The sequence below is a fragment of the Camelus dromedarius genome, chromosome 15 (assembly GCF_036321535.1).
Source record: "Camelus dromedarius isolate mCamDro1 chromosome 15, mCamDro1.pat, whole genome shotgun sequence".
NCBI lineage: Eukaryota > Metazoa > Chordata > Mammalia > Artiodactyla > Camelidae > Camelus > Camelus dromedarius.
Window position 1 is genome coordinate 9,610,417 of NC_087450.1, and position 6,266 is coordinate 9,616,682.

Consider the following 6,266-nt stretch of genomic DNA (forward strand, 5'->3'; position numbering starts at 1 on the left):
GTATAAGACACGAAGCTTTTCTTTTATTATATTTTCTTTTTTAACCATTTTCAATTGAAGTATAGTTAATGTACAATGTGTTAGTTTCAGGTGTACAGCAAAGTGATTCAGCCTATTTTTCAGATTCTTTTTCCATTCTAGGTTATTACAAGACATTCAATACAGTTTGCTGTGCTGGACAGTAGTCCTTGTTGGTTATCTGTTTTATGCATAGTGGTGTATAAATGTTAATCCCAAACTCCTAATTTAGCCCTTCCCACTCCACCACCCCCTCCCCACCTTCCCCTTTGGTAACCCTAAGTTTGATTTCTGTGTCTATGAGTCCATTTCTGTTTTGTGAATAAGTTCTTTTGTATCACTTTTTAGATCCCACATGTAAGTGATATCAGTCCTTGTCTGACTTCACTTAGTACGATAATCTCTAGCTCCATCCATGTTGCTACAAATGGCATTATTTCATTCTTTTTTATTGCCGAGTAATATTCCATTGTATATACATACCACATCTTCTTTATCCAGTCATCTATTGATAGACATTTAGGTTGCTTCCATGTCTTGGGTATTGTAGATAGTCCTGCTGTAAACATTGGGGTGCATATATCTTTTTGAATTAGAGTTCCCTCCAGATTATATACCCAAGAGTAGGATTGCAGGATCATATGGTAACTCTAGTTTCTTAAGGAACCTCCATACTGTTCTTCATAATGGCTGCACCAGACTACATTCCCACCAGCAGGAGGGTTCCCTTTTCTCCACACCCTCTCCAGCATTTATCATTTGTGGACTTTTTAATGATGGCCATTCTGACCACTGTGAAGTGACATCTCATTGTAGTTTTGATTTGCATTTCTCTAATAATTAGTGATACTGAGCACTTTTTCATGTGCCTATTGGCCATTTGTATGTCTTCTTTGAAGAAATGTCAGTTTTGGTCTTCTGCCTATGTTTTGATTGGTTGGTTTGTTTTTTTGATATTAAGCTGTATGAACTATTTGTATATTTTGGAAACTAAGCCCTTGTCAGTAACATGGTTTGCAAATATTTTCTCCCAGTCTGTAGGTATATCTTTCAATCTGCTTGTGTCATCTTCAGTTTTTTTCATCAGCACCTTATGATTTTTGGATTATAGGTCTTTTGCCTCCTTAGGTAGTTTTATTCCTAAGTATTTTATTCATTTTGATGCAATGGTAAATGGGATTGTTCCCTTAATTTCTCTTTTGATATTTTGTTGTTAATGTATAGAAATTCAACAGATTTCTGTATCTTAATTTTTTATCCTGCAACTCTACCAAGTTACTTGCTGAGCCCTAGTAGTTCTCTGGCAGTGTCTTTAAGATTTTCTGTGTATAGGATCATGTCATCTGCAAACAGTGACTGTTTTACTTCTCTTCCAATTTGGATCCATTTTATTTCTTTTTCTCCTCTGATTGCTGTGGCTAGGACTTCCAAAACTATGTTGAACAAAAGTGATGAGAGTGGGCATCCTTGTCTTGTGCCTAGTCTTAGAGGAAATGCTTTCAGCTTCTCACCATTGAGTATGATGTTAGCTGTGGGTGTGTCATATATGGCCTCTATTATGTTGAGGTATGTTCCCTCTAAGCCCACTTTCTGGAGAGTTTTTATCATAAATGGATGTTGAATTTTATCAAAAGCTTTTTCTGCACCTGTTGAGATGATCATATGTTTTTATGCATCAGTTTGTTACTGTGCTGTATCACACTGATTGACTTGCAGATATTGAAAAGTCCTTGCATCCCTGGGGTGAACCCAATGTGATCATGGCGTGTGAGCTTTTTAATGAATTATTGGAGTCAATTTGCTAGTGTCTTGTTGAGGCTTTTTGCATCTGTGTTCACAGTGGTATTGGCCTGTAATTTTCTTTTTCTGTGATATCTTTGGTTTTGGAATCAGGGTGATGGTGGTCTCATAGAATATGTTTGGAAGTGTTCCTTCCTCTGCAATTTTTTGGAATAGTTTCAGGAGGATGGGCGTTAACTCTTCTCTAAATGTTTGGTAGAGTTCCCCTGTGACGCCATCTGGTCCTGGACCTTTGTTTGTTGGGAGTTTTTGAATTACTGATTCAGTTGAAGCACTGGTAACTGATCTCTTCATATTTTCTAATTCTTCTAGGTTCAGTCTTGGGAGATTGTGCCTTTCCATTTTATTGGTGTAAAGTTGTTTATAGTAGCCTCTTATGATCTTTTGTATTTCTGTGTGGTCAGTTGTAACTTTTTTTTTTTTATTTGATTTTATTGATTTGGGCCCTCTCCCTTTTTCCCTTGATGAATCTGGCTAAAAGTTTATCAATTTTGTTTATCTTTTCAAAGAGCCAGCTTTTAGTTTCATTGATCTTTTAAAATTATTTTTAGTCTCTATTTCATTTATTTCTGCTCTAATCTTTATCATTTCTTTTCTTCTACTAACTTTGGGTTTTGATTGTTCCTCCTTCTCTAGTTGCTTTGCGTGTAAGGTTAGATTGTTGATTTGAGATTTTTCTTGTTTCCTGAGGTAGGACTGTATTGCTATAAACTTCCTCTTAGAACTGCTTTTGCTGCCTCCCATAGGTTTTGGATCATCATGTTTTTATTTTCATTTGTCTGTAGGTATTTTTAGATTTCCTCTTTGATTTCTTCAGTGATCCATTGGTTGTTTAGTAGCATATTATTTAGCCTCCATGTGTTTGTGGTTTTTTTGCATTCTTTTCTTTCCTTTTCTTTTTTTTAAATTTTATTTTATTGAATTATAGTCAGTTTACAATGTTGTGTCAATGCAGTTTTTTTTCTTATAGTTGATTTCTAGCTTCATAGCGTTGTGGTCAGAAAAGATGCTTGATATGATTTCAGTTTTCTTAAATTTACCAAGGCTTGCTTGGTGGCCCAGCATGTGATCTAGCCTAGAGAAGGTTCCATGTGGACTTGAGAAGAATGTGTATTCTGCTGCTTTTGAATGGAATGCTTTATAAATATCAATTAAGTCTATTTGGTCTAATATATTTTTTAAGGCCTGTGTTTCCTTATTGAGAAACCATTTATCTTTTGAGACAGATAAACATTCTTACAAAATACTGTATTCTTATATCATCTTTTACTTAAGAAAACACAAACTAGTTCACTGTCTTTAATAATCTGTTAGATTTCTGTTGTCTAGAAATGAGAATACATGAAACACATGTTTCAGCTATCATACAGTCCAAGGTGACATTTAGATTTCACATGTTAAGCAGTTATAGTACAGCCTACAATGGCACAAAGACATGTAATACATCTTTCAGATAGTCAAAAGGACCTGTGTGGTTTGCAAGATACTTTAACTTTTGTGTGGTCATTAAAACCTAATAAGTAATTTAAATGTGGTAGGCACTTAAAATATCATTCTGAAATCAAAAGACATGAAAATCTTGTGTTTCTCCATCTTTTATTTACATAGTTAGATATCAGCACTTTACTGTAGAAAATATTCAGTTGCTATATATGGTTGTCCCAGAAAATAATGAAGCTTCAGAAATTATTAAAGATGTCAAGATCCATAGGAGCCATCATCAAATGCTTTTCTAGTTTGTTTCAATTCTTCATCCATAGTAAGTAAGACTTAGTAGCAAACTTCCTGGATCCCTTCAAATCAAGAAGTTGATATCTTCAATTCGCACTTGACCCTGTCTTCCAGTTTACATTGCCTTGAGTCATTCCAGTGATGGACACTATGACAAGGTCCTCAGGAATATCCACTGGCTCAGTACAAGGATTATGATCATCCCCAAACCCATACATCATACATTGTAAGAGTCTCTTTATCAGGTCTACCTTCTGTACCTCCTCCATTTTCTTCCTCAAGGGTGGGGTTTTCTTCCCTGTCTTCTCAAGGGCATTTTTATTCTTCAAGTCTGTCTTTGATGTCCTGCCAGTGCTATTCAGACCTGGTCTCAGTTGGATAGCTGTGGTGCCAGGTTTGGAACAGAGCTGGATGCAGTGCCAAAGTCTCCTCAGGTCATTGCTCAGAGACTGGAGCTGCTGTCATGACTGGAGCAGGAGAATCTCACCCTAAAAGGAAATCTGCACCACTGCTTCCAAGGTTAGATTTGGAATGGGTAGTGGGGCGACCTGAATATTGACGGCAATCTTGGAGGATGGAGGGGGAATAGTGACTTTGCCTCCAGGTGGGATGGGAGTAAACTTAGGCCCCCTAGTCTCTTACAGTCCTGCACTTAGAAACACACCATCTTTTGGTGGTAATGTTCCCATTGCTTTACTTGATGATCTGTCCTTCCTTGAAGCCCAGATTCAGTTTGGGGTGAGTGTCCATTTCCTGAGATTCCCTGGACATCTCAGATATCTGCTTTACCCACTTGAAGTAGTTTTGCAAAGACACCACCCTGATCTATGAAGCAAATGACAGTGAAAGCACTATGTCCAGTGTCATCCTGGAGCGAAATTATAAAAGAGAACCTGGAATCTGTCACGTCTCCTCAGCCAGGATATTGTTCTACTGGTGCCTGGGCAGAGAGCTCCCCTGATACTTAATACCCAAGTTGATATAGACAGTCTTTCCCTTTAAAGTGATTTGGATGTGAACAGTCTAAGCAGGCTGCAATGCATTTAGCCAGTAGCCACCACTGGAGACCTGTGGCAGAGTCTGGTAGACGCTAACGTCCAGCTTCATGTGCAGGACTAGGCTCCTACTCCTTCCGGGCTGGTATCTTGGCTTTGCTCTACATGCCTATTAAGTTTCCATTAATCTCTAAATTCTTCCCTGCTTGCTTTTTCCTTATAATTTATTTGTTGAAGGAACTATTTCTTAGAGTCCATTTTTTTTAATGCATCCTCATGGTGTTAATAGATTCCTGTACCTTTCATATTTCCTATAAATAGTTAGTTTGATTTATAGCAGGGATTCTCCAAGTGTGGTCCCTTGACCAACAGCATTAGCATCACCTGGGAACTTATAGGAGATGCTAATCCCTACCCACCTAGAGAGGCTGGCCGTCGAGGTCACCATCTTGGTGAGGCCTAGCATCCCATTTTTGTGAAGTCACCCACTGAAGTGGAAAGGTCAAAACAACAGGCAAGGGAAGGGGTGAAATACTGGGTGAGACATTGGCTGGTCTCTTGATGGGTTGCAGGTATTTCTAGAATTTTATTCCTATTAATTAAAATTTTGATTTTTTTCCATAATGTTGGAGCAAATGGAATGGAATGGTGGGCTTGTGGTTAAACAGTTAGCTGATTCAAGGTGCTTTGAAAACTGTGCGATTACTATATGATTAAATGGCCCAATGTTCCCTGCCTTTCTTGGAGAAGTGAGGGGACAAGTATTCACTCTCCCTCAATGCTTAGGCCATCACATTTTGACACTGTCTAGAAGGTAAGGTAGCTCAGATATGGCAGACCCTCCTCTGGAGTTTTAGGTCATACACATACTCCGTAGCCAAGGGCACCTGGTTTAGAAAGAGCCCTGGCTGGGCCCTTCACCTGCAGCAACAGCTTGTTCATTTCCAGTAGAGAGTAAAAGCCAGGCCTGTTTTGCCAGAAGAGACCCTTCTGATTCTAGTGAAAAGGGTCAGCCCAGGACTGGCCGTCCTGGCAGGCGATCAGGAGCTAAACAGTTGAGCAAGGACCAAGGTGGAACTTCACTTTCATGAACTCATAAGAGTAAACACAACCCACCTACCAAGGTGTGAAATGAAACTTTGTTTTCCAAGGCCCCAGTGAACATTATCTAAGACACTACCTTAAGCCCATCTTGATACTCCTTTGTAAAAAAAAAAAGGAAAGGATAGGCTGTATCCATTAGTTAACACTTATAGAACTGAACCCCAAAAGAGACTGTATATAGATTTTATTTTATTATTTTTAATACATGTGCTAATTAATTAATTAATTATTGACGTATAGTCAATTTACAATATTATATTAGTTTCAACTGTACAACCCGGTGATTCAATACTTTAATAGGTTATACTCCATTTAATGTGTATATATTTTATTTTTACTTTTAAAGTGTTTTTTATTTTTTAAAAAGTTTATTATTGTTGTTTTTAATGGAGGTACAGGGGATTGAACCCACGACCTTGTGCATGCTAAACACGTGCTCTACCACTGAGCTATATCCCTTCCCCCAAATGTGTATACATTTTAAAAAGTGAATTAAAAAAAAGAAAAGGAGCACTTAGATTAATAGAATGATAAAATGTGACCACAACTTGTTAGAATGTTCCTACATATTTTTTTTTGAGGGGGTAGGTAATTAGGTTCATTTATTTATTTTATTTT

At 37.7% G+C, this 6,266-nt stretch overlaps 1 pseudogene; it reads right to left on the minus strand.

Annotated features, from left to right (window-relative positions):
- Window positions 1–3,919: 3,919 nt before the first annotated feature.
- On the minus strand, window positions 3,920–4,992 carry LOC105096572 (adaptin ear-binding coat-associated protein 1-like; annotated as a pseudogene).
- Window positions 4,993–6,266: the final 1,274 nt, after the last annotated feature.